General features: G+C 38.1%; 1 long non-coding RNA gene across 1 annotated transcript; it reads right to left on the reverse strand.

Moving 5' to 3' along the window:
• Nucleotides 1–7,484: 7,484 nt before the first annotated feature.
• Nucleotides 7,485–11,827, reverse strand: LOC148154542 (uncharacterized). Its single transcript, XR_015765901.1, has 2 exons — nt 11,724–11,827; nt 7,485–8,990 (listed from the first exon to the last, which is right to left on the reverse strand). It is a non-coding gene; the product is annotated as an uncharacterized LOC148154542 (long non-coding RNA).
• Nucleotides 11,828–12,882: the final 1,055 nt, after the last annotated feature.

The raw sequence follows: 12,882 nt of genomic DNA on the forward strand, positions 1-12,882 counted from the left end.
TGGGAAATGTCCCACTCTGTGCTCCTCTATCTCCCCTAACACAACTACGGTCTAACATTAATGCATTACATAGACAAGAATGGATAATGAAACGGTGTGCAGCACACGCAGCTTCCTAACATGCAAACTAGCTAACCAGGCCATAAAACTAGGAAATTACTCTGCTACTCTGTAATGAGCAGAATGTCAAGACGTAATTACATTCTGTACATATGATACGTTTAATTAAAAACTTCTTTATTCAACGGCTGTAGATTCCATATTTTATTTCATGACAGTGAACCTTTTGGCATTTCAAAACTTTCTGCTTGAAATTTCTGTGTGACCACAGTGGACCCGGAGTTTTAGTCAAAATCTGCAAATACTTAAGATCCCAATAACAACACTTATAACAGTTCAAACACCAAATATACCTTATTATTCATCATTAAAGACAGTGAAAACAAGCTTGGCACTGCCATACAATCTTATCTCTTAGGAGTGCAGCCAATCAGTGCCAATGAAAATAAATGGTGCTACTGGATTGTAGCTGGTCCTAAGTAGAATTAAGACAAGGTACTTCAGCTTCCCAAGCTGGATTTTCTTTCAAGTATTTTGCGTTGAGAAAAAAAATCTGCGAATACGTGAAAAATGAGCCAAAACTAGCATCACTCTGTGAAGCTGTGCTTCAGTTTTTTCCATGGTCCCTTTGATTGCTTGTGTCAGTGTCCATCTTTCAATCTCCTCATCTCAGCTTTATGTTGTGTTGTTTGATTAATTAACATTTATTTATCCAGGTAATATTCCAATGAGATTTAAAACCTTTTTTATTGGAGACCAAGCCAAGACAGACAGCATCACCCCGCCGAAGCTGCAAATGTTGGGGGGGAAATATGAATTGCCTGATTATTCTGACTCAGACCATCCTTCTGTGTTAATGGTTCAGCATATTTCACACGTCACATATTAACTACTTTTTCTGGGGCTAAACTCAACACATACCTTCCTTTTAGAGGAGAGTCCCTGCTGTTTGGTGTTTATTGCAGCAGAAGATGGAGTGCTTCCTCGCCTTCGCCTGCAGTAGCAAATTGGGGTGATTTATTACAGCAACAGTCAAGCTAGATTGGGTGTAACTTTATGAATGACAAGCGGATTTTTTTTGGAAGAGTGTGCATGCTCAGCAAATCCTTCCACTGTGAGAAACAAGTTAAATATAGCTGGCAAGAAAAAAAAATGAAGCAGCAGGTTGGTGTCAGTAAGCACTGGTCCTTGTAACAATCTCCATCCTAAACTAATGAAGTAACTTGCTACCACCAAATTATTAAACATATCTATTAAAGTCAATTAAATGCATTATTTAACCTAATTTTCAACTGAATTAGTTCATGGAAAAATCACTAAAGCAGAGACATTTCAGTTTGTGGCCTCTAACAAGAATTAAACATTTATGGCACCTTGATTTCACATTAATCATCATCAGTGATTGTTAATTAGTGCTGTGGAACACCCCAAAGCCATGAGCCAGTGGTGGAAAATTCCTTTTTTCCAACTACTGTGGATGCATCGGGTGGCATTATCCACAATGCTGAGTGTCAACAGCGCCAAAGGCTTACATGGGCAGTCTGTCACTTTGTCCCAGTTCTGCTCCCTGTCCTCTCCAAAGCCTCTCCTCATGTTGAATCTCACACTCTCAAGAGGTGCCAAATGCTCAAGATGACACGCTTCTGCACCTACAGTGAACCTCACACTTTTTGCACTTTTTTTTTCCCGGATCTGTTTTGGTAAACATTTATGCTTCAATAGAATCTTCTTCACCAGAAAAAAAGAAATACTGCAACAAAGGTAGAATATTAGACACTTGGATAAATCCCAGCAAAAAATCAAAGTTTCCTTCATAATCAGTTCAGTCACAAATGGAGCCCGGTGGCACTAAATCATGCAGGAGCGAATGCACACTTTAATAAAAAGTGTGTGCGCTGCGTGTATCGGATGGATGGTGCCAGGCTGGATCGGTGCAGGACGGAGTGACACCGGTGGCGAGCTAATGACACAAGCCTCAAGCTGTTCTCGCACCTGCCACAGCTCTGCCTCATTCGCCTGACATTAACATTGAGAAAAAAAGGGGGCCATCTCAAACCGCACACAGATACACAAAGCTGGTCATGCAAGTGCTGCACACACAAACACAATTATGGAAGCACACATCCACAAACTCTCGATTGCTCACGCACAAAACAAGCAAACAGGCCATTATCCTTGAGTGCCCAATTAGGCAGTAAATGAGAGAGCTTACTTGTTGACGGGAGAGAGCACTCATGACTGGATGACATGATCTGGCAAACCATGAACTGTTAAGGTAATCACACACAGGTTTCCTTAAAGCTCATTTTGTAACAGTTTGACTTGACTTTCTTTCCATTTTTGCATTACATAGCCGCTCCTTAAGTGACTCATTTGGATCTACAAGTTAGTCAAAATTTCCAGTAAATACCCAGCCCATTCTCTCAATGTAGCAACCTAAGAGTCAGCATTAAATTAAATAGCACAAAGTCACATTGTCTACAGAGGTTGACATTCAATAAAATAAGGGCGTTCATTAGTTGGACTTGGTTTTGGGTTTGGTGAATCATAGGATTTTCAAGTTGTGGTTCTCAGCATGCGCCATCCTGCACGTCCCATCCAAAGAATACATTCCTTTTGCAGTTCTTTATCAGATTTGTCATTATAAACCAGGTGTGTTTAAACAGAGTCACCTAAGACCCACAGGCAGGACCCAGAGGACAAGACACCGGGAACCATGAGATTTGGCAAAAGTATGTTTTCCATTCCTACCTGTGTGATGCAATGAATGGAACGTGATATTAAAAGATTAATATGAGCTGAACAGAATATTGTTTTCTTATCTTCTGTCAAACTGTTTATAACCTTTAGACATAGTCTACACACACAGTTTATTAGGTACAGCCATTTGTTTGCTGACACAGACAGATGATCTGCAAAGTCCATGCTAGCAACTTCCTCTAGGTACATGGACAGTTAAAATGACTTGCTGAAGTTCAAACAGAGCATCAGAAGGGGCAAGAAAAAGGACTTTGAATATGACATGTTTGTTTCCATACTGGCTAGTCTGACTACTTCACGGCGGACCTATTGGGATTTTCTCGTGCAAACAACTCAGGTTAACAAAGACTGGTCCAAAATAGGGAAAATATTCAGTGAGCGGTTGATAAGTGGACAACAGCGGAAGGTATATATATAAAAAAAACAACTCTTGTTACAACCAAGGTATGTGAAATACCATTTGTGATCACACACCTGAGACCTTGAAACAGATGGGCGGTATTAGCAGAAGACCACATCGGGCGTCACTCCTGTAAGCTAAGACTAAGAAACTAAAACTGGACAATATCAGGTTGGAAAATCCAATGAGCCTCAATTTCACCTGGACTTTTCAGGCGACAAGAAAAAAGAATATGTCAGCAGTCCCAGAATGTGGTGGTTTTGTGATGGTGAGAGAAATATTTCTGATTTACTTTAAGCCCCTCAGTAGTAATTGATCACTGTTTAAGGTCTACATGCTAATGCTGACAATGTTCATCCAGCTTTTGGGATGTGATATAGGAGGAGATTTGCAGCTGACAAATCTGCAAAATCTTCTTGGTGCTATTCTGTCAATATGTGTCAATATGGACTAAACTCTCTAAAGTATGATCACTTGTTAAATATATGTATGTCGTGAAGAATGAAGGCAGCTTTAAAGGCAAACATGGGTCCAACCTGACCCAGATCCTTTCAAAATGAAAGGACAAAACACAATATTGTGACAGGGGTAAAGTAGTCCTGTAATGTAATAGTACACCCACATTGTATGTTATCTGCCATTTCAACCATGCAAATACATTTAAAGTAACTGAACACACAACAGTACTAAACAGATTATGTCGTTTAGCTAAGATATGTTTTTGTTTTTAAGGTCTTTATAGTGTTTATGTGCATGGAAACAAATTTCTCTGGTCCAAAATTTTAAATATCTGATTTGATTGTTGCAATTATTTCAAGCAGTTCTTTTTTTTTTATGTCTGCAAGAAATTTAAATTTCATATTCTTTACTCAGATTTATTGTCCTATAATGTAGTTTTGTGTTCTCCAAGTTTTCTATTAAACCAAGTATGATTGTTTTTTTTGTTTTTTTTTTACATGTAAAAGCGGATTGAAAACATTTTTATTCATTCATGAAAAAAAGATAAATTCTTAATGTTGCTCTCTAAATGCCATGCACCCAGTGACATCTTAGGTTATGATGGACTCAAACGTCTTTGCAGAACCGTCTACACATTCGTGCTGCACGTGAGGCTGCGCTGTTTGATTTCTGTGATGAGCTGACACATTTTACTGTCCTCAGGCAGAGTATGAGTGAACTGAGGTGTTTTACTGCAGTTTATAGGAGACAGAAGCGCTGAGTACCATCATACATCTGCCGCTGTCCTGCTTAAGTGGCGTTAAATCTGTTCCATGAGAAAATCTTTGCCATCGTAGCAGTGAGGTAGGCCAAGCCAAGCTAGATTTTGGCAGAGCTACATGAGGACAAAGTTACATAACACCATTTCTTTACCCTCTCTCAGACCCATTTTCCTCAGTTGCTTTTAGTCACTTTTTTTCTTTTTATGGTTTAGGCAACTTTTCTACATTTTACTTTCTCGTGAGACCACATAAAATCTGTGCTATCCCCCTCCTTTTTTGTTCTTGACTCACTTGTCTGCTTATGCAGTTTTGCTAAACCCCAAGACTTAGCCAAGAGTTTGCAACACACAGACACAGACATTCCTCCAGATTCTTATTGCAGCAAACAGTCTGTAGTCCGTCGCCAAGTAGACAGTCAGTATGTTTTGCAGAACTCAACACCACATTATATAACAGGAGGTGAGTCATTGATTCACTCCTTCAGTCCTACCACATGTATTTTTAATTTGCTCCGTGAGCTTCTTCTTCTAGTCATGTGTCCTGGTATGTCCCTCTCACACCCGCTGTACTTCTTCACTAAATAAATAACACTGCCTGGTGGTCCAGTTTTAACTGGCAGAAACATCGGAGTCCATACAAAGAAGGTGTTTTGACAAATTTCTTACATCACTTGAGAATGGTAGAAAAAGCACCACAAATACCATAGTCTGTCAAATTACCAGCTAAACCTATTGCTTTCTGAATGAGGTAATCCAACAGTCACCTCTGTAGTAACCTTGTTGCGGTAAAGTTTAAATTTGATTAGAGATGGGGTTAGAACAATCCAGGATTGCTGTCAGACCCGGTTCTGATGTCATTCGTGGATGGAGCATTGAGCTGAGGCCACTGATCCAGAACTTATGGTTCTGTGCTGCTTGCAGTCAGTCAAACACTTGAACTTCTAAATATAAAAACCTGATGTGTTCAAACAGGTAATTTTGCATGAGCAGTTCTTCAAGTCTCTCCACGTAAAAAAAGGAGTCATAACTATGTAAAAAAGGATAAATATTTAAAAATCAATACAAAAGGATGGTAAAAATTTGACCACTTGTTCCTTCATATTTTCCATTTCATAATCATCACACTCTTCCAGACAAATATTTTAAACTTTTATCACATTTTTCATAATATTCTAACAATCTGAGTTCAATATTTTGAGGTCGTTTAGTTTATTAGCAATTTATGTTTTATGCCATAACGCCACATAATTCAGATCTTTGGTATCTAAGCAACACCCAGTTTTAAGAACCATAGGTGTGATTCAAAAACCTAATGAAAGAATATAGGTATTTTTTAATTTTTGTATAATTAGTGTATTTAACTTTCACAAAATACATTGACTAAAACCCTGGATGTGTTGTAGTGAAGGAAAATGTCTTACTTCCTTGTAAATAAATGTAAAGAAGCACTTTATTTTACAGACTAGATTTCAAGAGATAAAGTCTGGAAACTCAAACATTTTTCCATAACAGAATTCACAAGACTGTGCAAGCAGCCTGGATGTGGATGACATAATGGAGACAAATAGAAGTGGGGAAATCAGAAAAGTTCCACTATGACTGTGGCGAGAAATCCCCAGGCGCTCTTCATCCTACGGCAGTTTGCTTTGGGCCCATTGCAAACAACACTCTCAAATGTTAACAGCACCAGCACCACTTAGGCCACTGTCTTTAGAAAAACTAGTAGCTCTTATGTCACTGTCACCAGGCTTGCAATTTAGAAGAAATTGTCAATAGACATTTGCTTCTGCCTATCCTTCAAAATTGGCAGAGAATGCACCAAATTATTGCTATTGTGTAGTTTTATGCTACATTACACAACTCTCTGCTGGGAACCTGCGCCTTCCCAACAATTGCACACACCTTTTAGAGAGTTTTGGAAGAAACATCTCTCAACCACTGTGCTTTTTTTCCCTGATGCTTTTGTAGGCAGGGAAGCCCAACATGGGCGGCAAAATGCACATGGAGCAGCAACATGTAAAGAGTTCTGGAAAAACAAAGCCAGTGTCTGGATGCTCAGCAGTCTGCTGCTTCACACAACCATCCTGCTTATTTACATGCAAAAAACAAAATCACATTTTGATGTTTATATTTGGAGGCACCGTTTTGTGTCGGCTGAATGTTCTACATTTATAAAGTTGGTACTTTTTTTTCTAAAGTTTGTTCCATAATTGGATAATAGAAAATGTATACATACCCAGTGAAGCTACAAATTGTATGTAAATAGCAGTTAAGTTCCTTTAAACAGACATATTTGGAAGACTTTCACACATATCATAAACTTCAATAATGTAAATAAACAGAATTAAAACTTATAGCTGAAATCTGTTGTCAGAATAAAAATGTCACTGTCAAAAGCTCATCATATTTTTGGCACTAATATAGTAAACTCTGTTTTTTTTTGCTGTTTAGTGTCACATCCTTCAGTTTCAATTACACACAGTATAATTTCATCCATGCTTGTAGACATTAAATATTAACAAATGTTTGCATGGCAGAAAGGTTTGTTTGATGACACGATTACTTAATGATTTTGTTGCTGGATCTGTTGACTTTTCTGACTAGCCTAGCAATCTTTTTATCTTAAAAAACTCCAGTTAACACAGATACTGTTAAACTGCTGTTACTGTCTTAATGTGCTCCCAAGAGTCTGTATTGGATTTAACAGCAACATAAAATGTAGACATGAATGCAATATAGTGAAATTCTGCAACACTGACAACAGCTTGGCTGAAAATAGTTAAAGACATGTCGGCAGATATAGAAATCTGATTTATACCCTATGTCTCATGATGACAGAACAGTAAAGATGATGTTGGGCATCACACTGGTTTGCCCCATCAAAGGCAAACCACCACTGGTTGGTCAAATGGTTTCAATTATGTGTTATTTACACAATTCTCCCATAAATAAAACATGTAAATTATTTATCTGAGTGGGATACTGTGAACAAAATTTGTCCATTATTTTGCTTTCTAACCAAAAAGTAAACGGAAAGACATTGAATTTTCACTTTGCGGTAACTCAGTCCTTTATTTAGTGGAAGTAACACTGTCAGAACCAGGAATGGTCTCCAGAAAGCCCACCCAAGAGAAAAGATGCTTGCATGATGCTTTGGAAAAAAAGAATGCCAATTAAAGTAGAAACCAGCAAAAAAATAAACTTGATTGTGTTCCTTTTTCATCTGCCGTCATTGTCCATCAACATAAAACTGCCCCTTGTAATTATGCTTTCCACATCAATTATGTTTTCCAGGTCTTTTGATATTGGAGCATTACAGTAAGAAAGAGAAGTTGGTTAACCAAAGCCCCTTTTTAGTGGATCAGCAAGTAAATATTGAGCTAAATGTTGGATGGCAACAAAACACAAGACGTGGATTCCTTACTGGAATTAATTGCTGAATTTCATGGGAAAATAATTCCACTCTCTTGCTAAGTAGTGTTTTTATGTTTGATGGTTTTTAAAAATCTTCATGTTTTCTCAAACTTTTTTTGTCAATTTGTCAAAAAAAATCACATGATTTCTATCAAATGTTTCACACTTATGTAAAATATTAATATAAAATTGCCATGACGCATTTATTGATAATTAAAATGAGAAGCTAAAATGGTCACTACCTGGTTTGCAGTCTGTTTCTGAATGGGTGGAGGCTACAGCTGTTGTCTCCTGCACATCCCAATGAAAATGTACCAAACGTGCGACAGGAATCATGTGAAGGCATCAGCAATCCAGACACAACAGATGGATGGCATTTTTATTGCAGCAGACTGAAGAACTGGTTCCCCTGAATTCCTACGGTGTGTTTACATCCGAACCAGAAGAGGAAATCATTTGGACAGAAGTTATTTGGACGTTCCTGACAGCGAGAGACCTCCCACATCCTCCCATTGATATATCGCTGTTCTTCAGCGCTTCTTCTTCACCAACCCACTAACAATTGATTAAAGGATCATATCTTTTTGAATTGCTTCAATAAAATGATGATTTTTTTATTATTTGAATGTGTTATTTGGGCAGGTATGTAACTTTGAGAGCAATCTGAGTTTAATGTCATTTTAATTGTGCTATAATTGGACTGTTAAAATGTCAGCTGTCATAAATTGTTAAATTAATCAAACATTTTTACAAGGTATGCAAAAAACTCAACTCTATATTAATGCCTTTGACTAAGAAAACTACACACACTCACACAAACCTCCCACAAACAAAAGGAAGATATAACTGGCAGAAGAGGCTTGTTCCTATAATGCCAAAGTAAACAGAAAAAAAGAGTCCTCCCGCCTTTTCACAGGCTATAATAAACAGCATCTAAATGTCATCAACGAGACATGCCAGGCCAGGCCTTTATTGGGATTGATGTGCGACCACGCTCCCACTGTGATACACCTTCCGCTGGTGAGGGGCCAGGGGGTTCACATGGCCGCTCGCCCACTGTGAGGTCCATCTGTGTGGGGGATGCTGCAGCGCCTGGCCCCTTCGCCTGTGGAGGAGATGGATCTCTTACAGGTGCCTCTGCCAGAACGGACCAATTAGGAATCAGAGGGAAGATTGCACAGAAACACACAGCTCTGATCACAGTAAGGCATGCATTAAAAACAAAACTGACATTCACTCACAGCGAGGAACTCATAATGTGTTTAACGCGTCTCATGTAAGTGAAAAATGGAAATGTGGTTATAATTTTCTCCTTATTGGATGGTCAATTTCACTGACCTTGTTCTTATTAAAAAATCAGAAGCCATTCCAGATTCTCTTCTATTTTAGGCCAAATAGAAAAAATATTCTCAGAATTGGATGCACTAGGCAGTAACCCTCACATTATGAACCCCTGCTACAGAATGTATTTATGCATTTCATTAAACACAAAGTTTGAGATTGATAATGCAATTGCACAAATGGTCTTCCATTTAATGATAATTTTTATGCTGCTTAAACAATACAATACATGACTTTGTGTAATTACATGTTATCATTTATATGAAATGTGTTTTAACATTGTTTTGTGAAGATGCAGAAAAGTAGGGAATTGTGTGGTGGAAAGGAGAGAAACCATAATACTGTGGAAATTGCATAATTAAGTGTGACATGTGAACTTATCATCCCATAAACTGGTTCAGGGCTGGACGTTCAATCATTAAACCTACAACTTTTTCAGCTAGCCAAACCAGTTATTTAATGTATTTCACTTTTTATTTCATTTCTACTAAAACGATTTTTTTCTTCTCTTTTGTCTTCAGTGATTCATCTTTAGTCCTGTACTCCTCTACTCTGACACCAACTAACTTCACGTTGTCTTTCAATGTTGGATCTCCTGTTTGGTCTTCCTGCCCTGTGGCTCCAGGCTCAGCATCTTTCCACCAACATAACCATAGTTTCTCCTCTGAACATCTCTAAACCATCTCAGTCTGACTTTACCTCTAAAACATCTATCATGAGTCGTCTGTCTAATGTTCTCTTATCTATCCCTGTCACTCCCATTGGGAACCTCAACATCTTGACCTCTGCAATCTCCAGTTCTAACATCTGTCTTTTACTCATTGGCACTTTTTCTAAACCATACAAGTGTTTGGTTCATTTTTCCCCTTACATTGCTGCTGCTGATGAAAGAATGATCAGATCTGACACTTTTCTCCACCCATCTCAAACTGCTTGAACATTGTTTACCTCTTTTCCACAGTCTTCATTGCTCTTGACTGTTGACCCTTAATTCTTTAGGTCCTCTATCTTATTTACTTCTACTCCCTTACATTCCTCCTCTGCATCATGTCCACCAACCAGAGAGTTGGTGGACATGATGCTCCAGCATTTAAAGTCCCTACTCTCAGTTTCACACTCTTGCCTTTCCTCTTGTCTCTCTCCTATGAACATGCCTTCCTCCTCTCCTCCATCGACCAACATAGTTCAGTTTTTACCAGCAGCCTGTAGGTCAGCAGGACCTGTAGCGGCTATTGTTAACCTGGGCCTCGACCGATTCGGCATACATTTCTTGTTTATGATTTATATATTAAAGCTGGCTTAGGTTTTATTCCAGATTCTTTTTCTGACACATTCTTCTGTGTTTTTCCAGACTTTGTATGAACACAAAGACTCTCTGGCTTCTGATTCCTTATGGTTATATTCATTACCACTACTGTCCTGCTTTCACTTGTTATACAGGCTCTGTTATTTTTATTCTTTGAAAAAGACTAACAGTTCATGTTCAAACTTGACTATGCTGCTATTTAGACTTTGCATCTTCATTGGTCACATACTCTGAGAACTGTAAAGTTAGTGGAGCTTTGCATCACATCATGGAGAGGCGTTACTTTCTAATCCTTAGATCCTTTAAAAATGTTTTCTAGATCAATACTGACAAAAAGGCTGAAATGTATTTGTACATGCTCAAAATTATACATTTTTGGGTGGCTGTAGTCAGTATTGAGACCTCCTCCATCATAATGACAAAAATCATTTTGTTAAATTAAAATTAAAATTATTAAAATTAAAATCTCTAGACACAGTAAGAATTAATTATTTGCTAAGTTCTACGTGTAAAAGATGAAACAAAACTTACTAATTTTTGTGTAATAAATAGCCATTTAACAATAATTGACAAACAAGTCCATGAATTTGTATCTATTTCCTTGATGCTCACTTTAACCTTTAAGTGCTTAGTCAAATAACCTACGTTGAGTCTGGGCATCTATCTTAAATAACAACATCTGGGATCGAGCATTTTGTTGAACAACCAAAGTCATTTCTCAAGGAAATGATTCTCAGAATTTCACACATGTTCCAGAAACCAAAGTTATAGTTTTGTAATTAGAACTTCCTGGCTATGTCAACACTTGCCCCAAACAAGGATGGAATTTTCCGTGAATGTTCAGTGCATCTTGGAGTTCTTCCTTGAAAACCTTTTTCTTTCCCATGAGCCCTCCCTTTTAGATTGAAAACAATGTCGTTCTTGGCCGTGATGTGGAGAATTGTAGTTCTGAGAACTGCAATGAAGATCCAAGAAATCCCGCCAGGTTCGTAGAATCCACAAGGAATTTCAGAACACCTTCAGAGAATCCACCAGACGTTTGAGAAAAAAAAAAAGTTTTGACTTGATAATCAAAGTCAGTTTTGCCCCAAAGCATCCATTTTACGCTATGTAAATTATTGTATGGTACAAAAACAACATGAGCTGGTCCACTGCTGTTAGACTACCGTTTTTAGATGTGGGTGGAGTTACATTGCAGGAAGGTAAATAGCAGCCAAGCTTACCAGGTAACCCCGAGCTGTGGAATGTCATCCATATCCAAACAGTTGTGATTTGAAGCTATGGAAGGTGACAGACAAGTGTACTTAGCTCTGACAGCAAACAAACAAGGCATTTCTGCTGGGAGACAAAGCATGTAGGTTCTCATACCGGTGACTCATCCCTTCTGTATTATCTCACAACAGTTGGCTAGTTGCTTAATCTCTTGCCAAGCTATTTGAGCGAGTTAAACACAAGCCATTTCCAAATCTATCAGATCTAACTTTGTATTTTGGATACATAAGATATGTTGAGTCATTCACTGCAAAGTTAAGCATAAAAACTTACAAAAAGCATACAAACTCATTTTTGAATTAACAGCAATCCACTAAATGTCAAAAACATTGAGATTTTAGTCATGAGGCTAAAAGTTCCACATGGTAAACAAAACTGAGGATTTTTCTTCATAAAACAAAACTGTTTTCTGCTTCAGCTCCCTGCAGAAGCATCACCTCAGCCTGAGGCGACATGACAGCTTATCATTATAACTGTCGAGCTTTGGTACACCAACTTGATCCACATCAGTCACTTGCTGTGAATCGCAGCAATGTGAAGCAAAAAGTAAAAGACAGTGTAATAAATGTGCATGTATTCTGCTTTGACTTGATTGAGCAAATATATGAAGAGTGCATAATGTAAAGCATCATGAGCACCAGAGAGATGATGGACCACACCGATGACGTCGCCTGGAGATAAATGTTTAAGCTATTTCGTTGACGAGAAAGAATGGGGAAACTGTGTGACAGCACCCAGCATGATTTTAATGGGATATCTGAACGCTGCTTCATTCTCAGCTGTGGGAGACTACCTTCAAATAAAACCCATTTGCATTAATATAAAGGCAATTGTGTGCTCATGATTCAGTCTGAATGGGACATTTCACTTGTCGAAATATTCTGTTCGAATATAATTTTCAAGAACGTATGATGCAAAAATAATTGTATTGGTTGGATTACTAAGCAGAGTCCAGATGTCCTGCATGCTTTGGATGTGTCTCTGTTCTAAGACCTGAATTAAATACCTGACTTTTTATTAGCAGGCTCCTGCTAATAAAGGATCATCCTTATGTTTTAGATGACCAGTGGCCAACCCTGCTCAAGCATTTCTGGTTGCCTGTAGTAACAG

This window comes from Poecilia mexicana, unplaced genomic scaffold (assembly GCF_051168715.1).
Source record: "Poecilia mexicana isolate PSO_F unplaced genomic scaffold, ASM5116871v1 scaffold_17, whole genome shotgun sequence".
NCBI lineage: Eukaryota > Metazoa > Chordata > Actinopteri > Cyprinodontiformes > Poeciliidae > Poecilia > Poecilia mexicana.